This window comes from Phyllobates terribilis, unplaced genomic scaffold, assembly GCF_046119375.1.
Source record: "Phyllobates terribilis strain yellow unplaced genomic scaffold, ASM4611937v1 Scaffold_12__6_contigs__length_324123572, whole genome shotgun sequence".
Classification (NCBI taxonomy): domain Eukaryota; kingdom Metazoa; phylum Chordata; class Amphibia; order Anura; family Dendrobatidae; genus Phyllobates; species Phyllobates terribilis.
The window spans coordinates 255,568,608-255,582,541 of record NW_027362772.1 but is presented as its reverse complement, the minus strand read 5'-3'; positions in this window follow the sequence as shown (position 1 = coordinate 255,582,541).

The following is a 13,934-nucleotide window of genomic DNA, read 5'->3' as shown; positions in this document are numbered from 1 at the left end:
GACCTGGCGCCGCTGTGCTCGTCACAGTCACTCCGGATCAGACAGTGTAGGGAGAGCTGCTGCTGAGTCAGGGAGAGATTTGCTTGTGTATTAGGTAGTGTAGGGAGAAAAAACGTATATTACACATATCCATCTTAACAAACAGTCCTTCTGAGGACTAATCCAGAGATATCAGGCAGGCAGTGTATATAGGCAGGCAGGCAGGGTATATAGCGGACTGCAGTGCATATAGCACAAGAGGTTCCATTCCAATTCTGCCTTCTGCTGCTGTTAGATATTTCTATACAAAGGCCCAGGTCTCAGGGACCAGGAATACTTTTTTTGGAACTTAATCCTCATTATTTGCTTAAAAGGCAGTCCAGAGAACACCGTTTTTCTGCGCCATTTCCTTGTTGGCACTGCAGAATACAGCCAGGTCCTTTCCATATTACAGCGCTAGAAATCCAGCTATTTAAAACTGTTTTCTCCATCACACGGATCACATATACATGGTCAGAAAATACTGCCATTTCTAGCCTCCATTAAAAATTTCTTTCAGTGTGTCAGTGAAGCAATTCACACCAGTTTTCTGTTCAACTACTTACCTATAGGCCAGGTATTTAAAACTTTGTTTTCTCCATCACACGGATCACATATAAGTTCGCTCCAAACTCAGTCATTTGTAGTGAGCGTGGAAGATACTGTCCTCCATTTAAAATGGGCAAGGCACGTGGCAAGGGACGGGGAACTGGACATGATGGTGATGGTGCATGCAGAGGCCGAGGACAAGGCCGTGGGCAAGCTGAAATTGTGCCACAACAAACACCCACATCTTCTTGCCCGATCTTCCTGTCCCAATTCCTAGGGGACCGCAGCACACCACTATTGAACTCAGAGCAGTGTCAAAAGGTTGTTGGTTGGATAGTGGATAATGCTTCCAGTCACTTAGCCACCACCACCACCCTGTCTTCCACACGGTCAAGTCTCAGTAGCCGTGAGTCTGGACCGTATATTCCTCACCCTGATCCTCCTTCCTCCCACCATGCCGAGTCCCTGGAGTCAACTGATCCCACACTTGGACACTCTGAAGAGCTGTTCACTTTTCCATTTATAGATTCGGGCCTCTCGCTCAGTCAACTTGAAGCGGGGCAAGAGGAGATCGCATGTAGCGATGCCCAAATATTTGAGCAGTTAAGGTCACACGAAGGCGACGGTGGGAAAGTGTCACAAGAGGTGGACGATGATGAGACACAATTGCCAGAAAGTCAGGAGGAGGACCAGGGTGCGGAAGTGGAAGACGAGGTGGTGGATGATGTAGTGACTGACCCAACCTGGCAGGAGGACATGCAGAGCGAGGAGAGCAGCACACAGGAAGAGGGAGGCAGAGCACCCCAACAGGCAGGAAGAAGCAGTGTGGTGGTTGCAGACAGAAGGCAGGCAACCGTTCCTTGTAGCACCAACACGAAGGAAGTTGCCAGTACAACTATTAGGTCTTCCTGAGTCAGGTTGTTTTTTAAAGACTCTGCCGATAACCCCATAAAGGCCATTTGCACCACCTGCCAGGCCAGCATCAACAGGGGTGGCAAAACGACTAGCCTGACCACGACTAGCATGATCAGGCACATGGCAGCAAAGCACCCGACTTTGTGGGCCGAACCCCAGGGTCCAGGAACAATGTCTGTGAGTGGCACCATAGCTTCTTCCGCTGTCATGCATGCAAGCCAATCCCCTGTCCATGGTGCATGCGAAGATGCCTCCTGCCCTGCACCTATTGTTGCACACTCTCAAGTAGCCACAGAAGCACGTCCACGTCCTTGTCCCAGGGCAGCGTTCAGTTGTCCATACCCCAGTCCTTGGAACGCAAGCGCAAATACGCAGCTAACGCCCCACAGGCCACACTACTAAATTCTCACATTTCACGACTGCTTGCGCTCGAAATGTTGCCTTTTAGGCTTGTGGAGACGGAAGCATTCCTCAACCTGATGGCGGCGGCTGTCCCTCGGTACTCGGTCCCCAGCCGCCACTATTTCTCCCGGTGTGCCGTCCCCGCATTACACAAGCACGTGTCCCAAAACATTAGCCGTGCCCTCAACAACGCAGTTACCGGGAAAGTCCACCTAACCACGGACATGTGGACAAGTGCTTGTGGGCACGGTACATCTCGCTGACGGCATATTGGGTTAACATAGTGGAAGCCGGGACCCAGTCGGACCTTGGGACGGAACACGCCCTCCCAATGCCAAGGATTGCGGGCCCTAGGTCAATCAGGGTCGCTCCCACTGTCTACAGCTCCTGCATCTCCACCTCCTCAGCCTTCTCCTCTTCTTCAGCCTTCATCTCCGAAATGACCACATCAGTCACAAGCTGGAAGCTCTGCAGCACTGCCTCGGCCAAGCGACAACAGTCTGCTGAAGCTAATATGCTTAGGTGACAAACCGTGCAATTGTGAAGAGTTGTGGACAGCTCTGAAAGAGCAGGCAGATCTGTAGCTCACAGCGCTGAACCTACAGCCAGGCATGGTCATGTGTGACAATGGCCGGAACCTGGTGGCGGATCTGATGCGAGGCGAGCTCACACACGTACAATGCCTGACCCATGTGCTTAACCTCGTGGTTCAGCGGTTTCTCAAATCCTACACGGAGCTGCCGGATCTGCTTGTTAAAGTACGATGCCTGTGTGCCCACTTTAGAAAGTAACCTACAGCTTCCGCCGCCTTTGACGTGTTTCAGCAGCGTTTGCAGCTTCCGGCTCACAGACTGGTGAGTGATGTCCCCACACGTTGGAACTCTACACTGCAGTTGTTGGGAAGGATTTGTGAGTACCAGCATCAACAAGGCCATCGGTATTCAGTTCAGACTCCACACATAAAACCTCAGGAGTGGACATGGATGTCAGACATATGTACCATCCTTCAAAACTTTGAGGACTCCACCAAGATAGTGAGCGGCGATGACGCCATAATTAGCGTCACCATCCCGCTTCTCTGTCTTCTGAAATGCTCTCTGCTCACAATTAAAGAGGATGCATTGCAGGCGGAGCACGATGAGATGGAGCAAGGAACCATAAAGGGTGATTACACACAGCCCAGCCTCATCTCATCCCAACGTGGATTGGGTGACAATGAGGAAGAGGAGGAGGAGGAGGAAGGACAAGAGCTAGTTTCATGCGCTATAGACCTGCACAGCTGTCATACCGTCTGTTCAGCGTGGATGGCCAGAGGACAGAGAGGAGGAGGAGGAGAGCATGGTCAGTCATCCTCTTGGTGAGGACACGGAAGTCTTGCCTGTTAGTAGTCTGGCACGCATGGCTGAGTTATTGTTACGCTGCCTTTCCCATGACCCCCACGTTTTCAAAATTTTGGGTGACAGTCATTACTGGTTGGTGACACTTCTAGACCCACGCTATAAGGAGAACTTTATATATCTTATTCCTGAGGCGGACAGGTCTACGAAAATGGGGCTGTACCAGAAGGCCCTTGTTGCGGAACTATTAAAAAAATTCCCATCTGAAAACGCTGCATTGGGCTAGACTTCTCAACACCACCGAATTATATCAGCATAACATAAACTCAAATCCAGTGTCTTTTCTTGGGAGGTATATTCCCATGCACCTTTTCACACCCGGACATAGGTATACGCTTCCTGATTTTGGCTATTTGCTCTTGTCCTCCTCCTTCTCCTCATCCTCCACCACCATATCACCAGGGTAACCGTGGTCCGTGATGCAACACCCACATAATTTTTTTAAAGGGTGTTTATGATGCCCGTAAAAAAAAATTCATGTATACCCCCAGGGGTAAATGTTTGTCAGCCCATACACTTAGTGCATGGGTATTACAAGTATAGGAGGCCTGCTCCTTTCTAATGGGAACATTTTTTTATGAGGCCCTCCTCCACGTCTGTTCCAAGGGGCATTGGAGTGCCTCCCAATTTTTGGCAGTCCTTGCATTCACTGCATAGGCCAACACTATGGGAGACCCACTTCCTAATTACGGGAATATTTTTTTATGAGGCCCTCTACGTCTCTTCCAAGGGGCATTGGAGTGCCTCCAAATTTTTGGCAACCCTTGCATTCACTGCATAGGCAAACACAATGGGAGACCCACTTCCTTATAATGGGAACATTGTTTTCAGGAGGCCCTCCTCTAAGTCTCTTCAAAGTGGTATTGGGCTGCGTCCAAATTTTGGGCAGCCCTGGCACTCCCTGAATACACAATAACAGTATAGGAGACCCACTCTTTAGTAATGGGAACAATAAAACATAGCCGGCTGATGGCTCTCTAAGAATAGTGAGGGCCGACTGCTGGCCCTTTAAGAATAGTAAAGGCCGCCTGATGGCCCTATAAAAATAGGCTTTGTGACTCTCAGAGTCCTTCCTTCATAAATGAAACACAATATGTCTGATGATATCTCACACACCACATGGCCAGATAAGGTTGTAAAATGTTAAAATTACATTTCCTGGTGAATGCATTTGTCATGGTTGAAAGCAATGCAAAAGTGAACATAGCCCAAGGTGTGGAGGAGTATTTTTGGTTTTGGTTATTTATTTTGCCTTATATACAAGTCATTACCCTGGAAATGATGTTCCTTAACATAATTCCCAGGAAATTCCATTTTGGTTTCGTTTTGGTATGTTTATTGTGAGTAAGTAAAAGTGGCGTAATACCTCTGACAACGTTGTTGACAGCAGTGATCTGGGAGTCAGAGATGCTTCCAGGGGTCTTCCCCATGCTGTTCCCATGTCATTTGAGCACGGTTTCCATCGATTTGGGCAATTTTTAGGCGCTCTGCAGACCGCCGGGGGAAGCCACCTGAAAAATGCTCAAGTTTCCCATAGACTTACATTGGGCTCATTGCTCTGGTTGAGCACCCGAGTATTCCAATGTGCTCGACCCGAGCATCGAGCACCCGAGCATTTTAGTGCTCACTCATCACTAGTCTAGATCTAAATCCCATTGAACTCCTGTGGAGAGATCTTAAAATTGCTGTAGGGAGAAGGAACCCTTCAAATATGAGAGACCTGGAGCAGTTTGCAAAAGAAGAGTGCGCCAAAATTCCAGTTGAGGTGTAAGAAGCTTGGTGATGGTTATAGGAAGCGATTGATTTCAGTTATTTATTCCTAAGGGTGAGCAACCAAATATTAAGTCGAGAGTGCCAACAATTTTGTCCGGCTCATTTTTAGGATTTTGTGAGGATTTATGTCCAATTTGCCTTTTTTTCTCTCTTTTTTTGTGTTGTTCCAATACACACAAAGGAAATAAACGTGTATAACAAAACATGTGTAATCGCAATAATTTTCTGGGAGAAATACTTCATTTTCTGGGTGCCAACACTTTTGGCCATGATTGTATACTCACCTCCTGTGCCGGCGCCGTTGCAGTAGTGTTGGCACTCGCTCTTCCGGGGTTCACGGGAGGTTGTTACGTCACGCGAGCCCTGTACCCAATCAGCGCCGGCTTCACTGTCCCTGCTTTCGAACATATCGAGCATCAACAGGAAGTTAGGGCTGCGTCTGCTCTCTCACTTTCTGTTAATGTTGGATTCATTTGAAGGCGAGACCAGTGAAACCGGCGCAGATTGGTTGCAGGGCTCGCGTGACGTAACAACCAACCGTGAACCCCGGAAGAACGAGTGCCAACGCCACTGGAACGGTGCCGGCATGGGAGGTGAGTATCAGAGTTTTTATTTTAATGGGGGCAAACACTCAGATTGAGTGGGTGTTGTCCTAGTAATGGACAATCCCTTTAAGGTCCCCGTACAAATTACACTAACATCGGCTGATTCCCCTTAATGTCGATGGGTTTGGTCAAACTGTCTTGTGTATAAAGGGACTCGTCCCCAATAGATGATTGTAGAGGGAGATATAGATCCAGCATGTCTGATTTCGGACTGACGATCCTTTTGTTTTGTAAAAGATAAGCCGCCGCCAGAGATATCTGGCAGCAGCTTTTTCATAGAGAACACAGAAGTTCTCAGTAGAGTGAGCGCTCCTGTGTATCAGAGAGTTAGGCATGAAAGTTCCCAGCCAAATGATCGGCCGAACCATTGTGTGGCTAACAGCTATCTAATGTGTATAAGGGGGGTTAAAGGGAACCTGACAACAGCTGATACATGCGCCCCGCTCCACGAGAAGCATGTATCAGGCACTGGCTTCACTGGATAAAATGGATGCAAAAACAGACATACAGATGAATGAAAAATGGATGAAAAATTGTAAATTCTAAAATATCGCATAGGACTTTTTTATCGCTGCAGAATTTTATCAGTTGAAAAAGGTCATTGAAATCCAGAGTTAGCACAGAGAGAAATCCGTTATAGACACAGTTCTTTCTCATTGATTTCTATGTGAAAAATCAGGCCATCCACCCAGCTGTGGCTTTGACAAGAGGTACTGTCTGGGTTTTCTATTTGACCCGTTTTAGGTACATTTCCTAGAACTGCTTTTTTTCTGAAAAAAAAAGTGTCAAAACCATGTCACTAATTAACACACAGTTTTTGTCCCAGTTTTTACTGGAGAAAGCATCGCCACTACCCTTAGGCAAACATGCTGTATGTGTTATAGTGAAAAATTGGAAAAGAAGTATTGCACTAATTTTAGAAATAACAAAAAAGGTTTATAGTCCATGTCATACAGTTATAGTGTATAATGTAGGAAATTAAGGCTGCAGCTCAGCGATTCAATGGCTATTAACAGATCCTAGTGTTCCTAAATTTTGGACAAATTTCAGGTTTATTGATTTCTGCTGTTTGTTTTGCATGTGTAACAATACGGCGTATAGCGGCATTCTGTTTGTCTTTTACGCTGCGCTTGCTCTGTACAACACCCTTTGTGCTTTGTGGACAGTGAAGTGCACCTGATTAGCGCTGCCTGGTAACATAGCCAGGGCAACACTAGTAGTAAATCCGGTTTCAGACTCAGTGAAAGCACTTATTAAACTCTGCCTCTATTTCTGCTCTTGCCTGGATTCCTTCTTTTACCGTGCGGGTCTCAGTTGTTGTTTTCCAGATTTGAAGGGTCTGCATTTTTTTTTATCAGTACACTACACCTAAGCAAAGGAAGAACAAATAATCCTGGAGATTCATGGCCAAGTTATAAAAGTGGCCCCACTCTGCTGCGACCATGTTCAGCACATGAAAAGCTTCAATAAGGATTGTGGTCTCCATGAAGAACACGGATAATGTGAATATAGTGTAACAGTACAAGGATAACGCCCTCAGTCACAGAAGTGGTAAAATAATGAATGATATCACGGTACGCAGAAAATATACACCGTGATGTCACAGTACAGGGATAATATACACCGTGATGTCACAGCACAGAGATAATATACACCGTGATGTCACAGTACAGGGATAATATACACAGTGATGTCACAGTACAGGGATAATATACACTGTGATGTCACAGTACAGGGATAATAAACACAGTGATGTCACAGTACAGGAATAGTAAGCACAGTGATGTCACAGTACAGCGATAATAAATGTAGTGATGTCACAGTACAGGGATAATAAACACAGTGATGTCACAGTACAGGGATAATAAATCTAGTGATGTCACAGTACAGGGATAATACACACAATGATGTCACAGTACAGGGATAATATACACAGTGATGTCACAGTACAGGGATAATAAATCCAGTGATGTCACAGTACAGGGATAATAAACACAGTGATGTCACAGTACAGTGATAATAAACCCAGTGATGTCACAGTACAGGGATAATAAACCCAGTGATGTCACAGTACAGGGATAATAAACACAGTGATGTCACAGTACAGTGATAATAAACCCAGTGATGTCAGAGTACAGGGATAATAAATCCAGTGATGTCACAGTACAGGGATAATAAATCCAGTGATGTCGTCACAGTACAGGGATAATACACAGTGATGTCACAGTACAGGGATAATAAATCCAGTGATGTCACTGTACAAGGATAATAAACACAGTGATGTCACAGTACAGGGATAATGGATAATACACACAGTGATGTCACAGTACAGGGATAATAAACACAGTGATGTCATAGTACAGAGATAATACACACAGTGATGTCACAGTACAGGGATAATACACGCAGTGATGTCACAGTACAGGGATAGTAAACGCAGTGATGTCACAGTACAGGAATAATAAACGCAGTGATGTCACAGTACAGAAATAATAAACAAAGTGATGTCACAGTACAGGGGTAATAAACACAGTGATGTCACAGTACAGAGATAATAAACACAGTGATGTCACAGTACAGGGATAATACAGACAGTGATGTCACAGTACAGGGGTAATAAACGCAGTGATGTCACAGTACAGAGATAATAAACTCAGTGATTTCACAGTACAGGGGTAATAAACTCAGTGATGTCACAGTACAGGGATAATAAACACAGTGATGTCACAGTACAGAGATAATACACACAGTGATGTCACAGTACAGGGATAATACACGCAGTGATGTCACAGTACAGGGATAGTAAACGCAGTGATGTCACAGTACAGGAATAATAAACGCAGTGATGTCACAGTACAGAGATAATAAACACAGTGATGTCACAGTACAGGGATAATACAGACAGTGATGTCACAGTACAGGGGTAATAAAAGCAGTGATGTCACAGTACAGAGATAATAAACTCAGTGATTTCACAGTACAGGGGTAATAAACTCAGTGATGTCACAGTACAGGGATAATAAACACAGTGATGTCACAGTACAGGGATAGTAAACGCAGTGATGTCACAGTACAGGAATAATAAACGCAGTGATGTCACAGTACAGAGATAATAAACTCAGTGATGTCACAGTACAGGGGTAATAAACTCAGAGATGTCACAGTACAGGGGTAATAAACACAGTGATGTCACAGTACAGAGATAATAAACACAGTGATGTCACAGTACAGGGATAATACAGACAGTGATGTCACAGTACAGGGATAATAAACGCAGTGATGTCACAGTACAGAGATAATAAACTCAGTGATGTCACAGTACAGGGGTAATAAACTCAGTGATGTCACAGTACAGGGATAATAAACACAGTGATGTCACAGTACAGGGATAATACACACAGTGATGTCACAGTACAGGGGTAACAAACTCAGTGATGTCACAGTACAGGGGTAATAAACACAGTGATGTGACAGTACAGAGATAATAAACACAGTGATGTCACAGTGCAGAGATAATACACACAGTGATGTCACAGTACAGAGATAATAAACACAGTGATGTCACAGTACAGAGATAATAAACAGAGTGATGTCACAGTACAGGGATAATACACACAGTGATGTCACAGTACAGAGATAATACACACAGTGATGTCACAGTACAGGGGTAATAAACGCAGTGATGTCACAGTACAGAGATAATAAACTCAGTGATGTCACAGTACAGGGGTAATAAACTCAGTGATGTCACAGTACAGGGATAATAAACACAGTGATGTCACAGTACAGGGATAATACACACAGTGATGTCACAGTACAGGGGTAATAAACTCAGTGATGTCACAGTACAGGGGTAATAAACACAGTGATGTGACAGTGCAGAGATAATAAACACAGTGATGTCACAGTGCAGAGATAATACACACAGTGATGTCACAGTACAGGGATAATAAACGCAGTGATGTCACAATACAGGAATAATAAACACAGTGATGTCACAGTACAGGGATAATAAACACAGTGATGTCACAGTACAGGAGTAATAAACGTAGTGATGTCACAGTACTGGGATAATAAACGCAGTTAAGTCACAGTGTAAGGAGATGGACATACTGCCCACGTTCCCCCTTGAAGACACGCGTATTGTTGTAATGTGTAATGTGTATTGTGACATGCGTTATTAGTGACAATGTTGCATTTTTCCCTACAGAAGGGAGAGGTAGGGTTAATGTTTGGGATTGTCCCAGAGTGGGAGGGTTAAAAGTGAAGGGAAAGAGACAGCTTCCTGTTAGAACATTAGATAGGGTTCAGCTGTATGGTTGTAACATAGACTGTCATATACCTTCCCCTGAAGACAACAATTGTAGTGTGAATACTGATATGTGGTTGTATTCTGTTTTTAATGGCATAATGTAAAATGCATAGAGTGTTATAGCTACTGATGCTGCTGTGTGGGTACTGTATTGGTAATGCCTAAGGTAACCTGGTACACTTAGCTCCGGGGTAGAGACAGTATAGAACATAGTTTAGTGTTTAGTTAGTGATAGATAGGAACATTAGGATAGGTAAGGCAGTGGTGAGCCTTATTAGTGTACAGTAATAGGAATAGTATAGGATACAGTTAAATGTTTGGGACCAGCCCAGCATGGGAGGGCGATAGGTCAAGTAAAAAGGGAAATCACTTCCTAGTTTAGTTTGTTAAATTTGAGGTTCGTGTGAAGTTCAGGTTCACGTTGCAGTGGGTTGGAGGCACGTGAGTACATATTGTACTGGCAGCATGAGGTTGTACCAGATTTCTTGCGGACATTCCTGTAATGTCTGGGGCCTATGCCCAAACTAGGCACGGAAGAGTGTGCCTTAATCCCTTCCATACAAAGGAAGCCAGACGAGAAAATGAGTGAGGGAAATTAAATGGATCTCGGGAGTGCTGTGGTGCCGAACGGGAAATCCCTGGGGCTGACAGGAGAATCAAGCGTAGTGATGGTCCGAGCTGAATGTAAGCAAGAGCTTGAAATGTGCTGTGTTCATGAAACTGGAGGGTGCTGTGCCCAATACTGCATGTTAAAGACTGATGTACTTGAACTGCCCAGTAAAGTTGAACTTGTTATAACAAACCGGGTGTCCCCAGATGTGTGTGCGGCTCATTGAGGAGCTAAGGACGTGGCTACAGCGGAGGCTTCAGGGCCGGAAAATGAGTACTGCACTGTACACTGCATGACACTAATGGACTGGTATACTGTGTGTTTGTAAAGTGCCAGGGCGTGGAGGAGCAGAAGCTCACCCACAGCTACCGTCCTGGGCACCGTACACAGCCTGCAGTAGGAGCAGACCTAAGGTCTGATCAGTGAGCAGAGTTGCAAAACGTGGGTGTCCCTGCTGTGAGAGGAGACCGAGGCAGTGGATAGCGTGATCCTGAACAGAGAAAAGCGATAGGATAGAGTGATACAATGGAGATGGGTCCTGGACGCCTAGCAGTACGGCCCCGAGTTCGAAAGAAAGAGAGCGAACGCGCCAAGATGGAACAGGGAAAGTGAGACGAAGATAGTGCCCTGAGCACTACCGGGTGGTAGTTCCCAAATGTCTGCAAGCTGAGAAGCTAAGTAATGGCCATAGAGGCTAAGTAGCTCCCCTAAGGGGAAAAAGGACGCGGAACTGAGATTTTAAGTACAGGATTCTCACTTACTGGACTGTAGTGCCATTATTAGGGATGGGGAAAGCACCTGAAGTACTGTGCTGGGTTGTTCTGAAGGCAGAGGGACTAGCTGAGACAGAAACCAATGAGCCCAGAGAAGGGAAGAGAAAATGTGTGTGAAAATGCTCCAGGAAACGTTTGTGAAGTATTGCACCAGCTATCTATTGTACATAATCCCCACCAGGTTGATGTTTTGTAAAAGACTATTTATGTTTGATTGGTGGTATCCCTCATTGAACCTTTCAACATCTGGTCCTGGCCAACCGAAGTCATTGGTATCATACGGCCTGCAAGGGAGTTGTGCCCCATAGACGAAGCCCACACTCCCAGGCAGGACCCCCATCTTCATGTAGCATTCCGGGGCATGGAAAATGAGTACCTTGCCCCCAACTACTGCCTCGCGCCATGTTACAACACCACAGGGATAATAAACACAGTGATGTCACAGTACAGGGATAAAATCTACACAATACAGTCATAATGCACACAGTGATGTCACAGTGAGTTGGGTCTGGTTTTACCCTGTAATGTAGAAACAGAATCAGCCAGCCTTCTCCCCTGGTGTTCAAATCACCACCTTGAGACTTAAAGGAACCAACAGCCATGTGGCCAACTCCATTTTGCAAAAATATACCTTTATCTCTAACATTTCCTATCTATTTCAGCTTCCATCCATTACTTCCTAAGGGTCACATGATCCTCCTTATGGATCCTTATTTGCATTTTGCCCATTCATCCATAGTCATTACTAACTGCATCTTATGTCTGAGTGGAAATAGCCCTCATAGCAGGTGCAATGTCTGTTACCAGGTTACATACACGACAAAAGGCCTGGGCCTATCGGTGTTATCAGAGGAAGGGCGTCTATCGAAGGGACAATTGCAAATAAATACACTGAACAGTCTATATTCATGAGTATTTTTTTTGCATTGCATTACTCTATATAACACAACTACAGGTCCCAGCACTGTAAGTCCAGTACTGGTAGTGCTGGAGAATTTTGGGAATTTTTTTATATGGAGTACTTGTGAAGTACGGCTGTTGCACAGCCGGCATCTACCTGTACCTGATCTACATATTGCAAAAAAAATTCTGTGTGTAAATTGACATGTGGTGCACATTGTAAAATCCACTGTATAATATGGCTCAGGTTCATCACTTTCAGGGTTTTTTGACAAATCTTTTTGTCTTGCGGTATTCATTGCTGATTTTTGCGACAAGTTTTTCATAACGGCACATAGGGGTTAATAAATTTTTCTCAAAATCAAATATGCTCTTTTTTTTTGGTCTTTTTACTTTTTTTGCACCTTTTTAGAACAAAAAGTTACATGATCCCTTAAAAATGCAGCACGTTTATCTTCCAAGATTAGCCAGATTTTGTACTCCTATAAGGTATCGGAGTACAATTGCACAAGAATCTTGTGACATTTCCAAAAGTCACAAATTATGTATTAGGCTAAAACATCTCAATAAGGAAAAGCGTGGCCACATTGTACTTATTGCATTATTGCTGCATTTTTGTAGGCGTTTTCCCCATTTTTATGCTTTTTTGGTAGACATAGGAAGCAACGCTATTTTAATGTGCTTTGTAATTCAGAAACACTGGACTATGACAGTGTGCACACATCTGTTTTTTTCCGGCTCCCTATTACATCCTATAAGTGGGAAAACTCAGCAAAACACAGTTCAGAAGCCTTTAAACGCACAGTGGACATAAATTTTCAAGAAACTTTGCTTGAACTGTTAAAAGCAATAGATTTTCAGCACAAAAAATATGCAAATTGCCTCTTCAGAGAGGAAGAGGACTTGACCTCTAGTGCCACCTATTGGAAATGGCAATCCTTAGGCTGTGTGCCCACGTAGCGTTTTTCAAGCGTTTATGCTGCGGAATTTCCGCAGCGGAAACGCTTGTTAAACGCTAGGTAATCCGCACCCCATGGTGCATGTTCTATGCACATGCTGCGGATTTTTCCGCAGCGTTTATGCTGCGTACAAAAATCCGCAGCATGTCATTTAATTTTGCGGAAGCGCAGCGGAACTCCCGCCATTGACTTGCATTGAGACGCATAGAAACCGCGACTGTACATTTGTACAAGCGGCTTCTATGCGTCTCTATGTGCGGATGGTACCCAGTTCTGGAGGAGAGGAGACTCTCATCCAGACCTGGGTACCATTGTACCTGTAAAAAAAGAATAAAATAACAAATAAAGTTTATATTCACCTGTCCGGCGGCTTGTCTCTGAATGCCGGCATCGCTTGAGGACCTGCGGTGACGTCACAGTCATGTGACTGCAGGCCCTTCACCGCTCTGTCTCACGAGATGCCGGCAGCCAGGAACCAGACAGGAACGAGCGCTGCAGCCACGCCGGGGCCTCGGGGGTGAGTATACTTTATTTGTTTTAATTTTTACGGTTCACACTGTATAAATCCATGCTGTTTGCATGGATTTATACAGTGTGACCTAGTTGTCAAGCACTTTCCAAGTGATGCTATCGCCTGGAAAGCGCTTGTCAATCTGCATGCAGAAACGCATGTGAATCCACATGTGGATCCGCATGTATTCTGCAGAAAAAAGGCATGCAC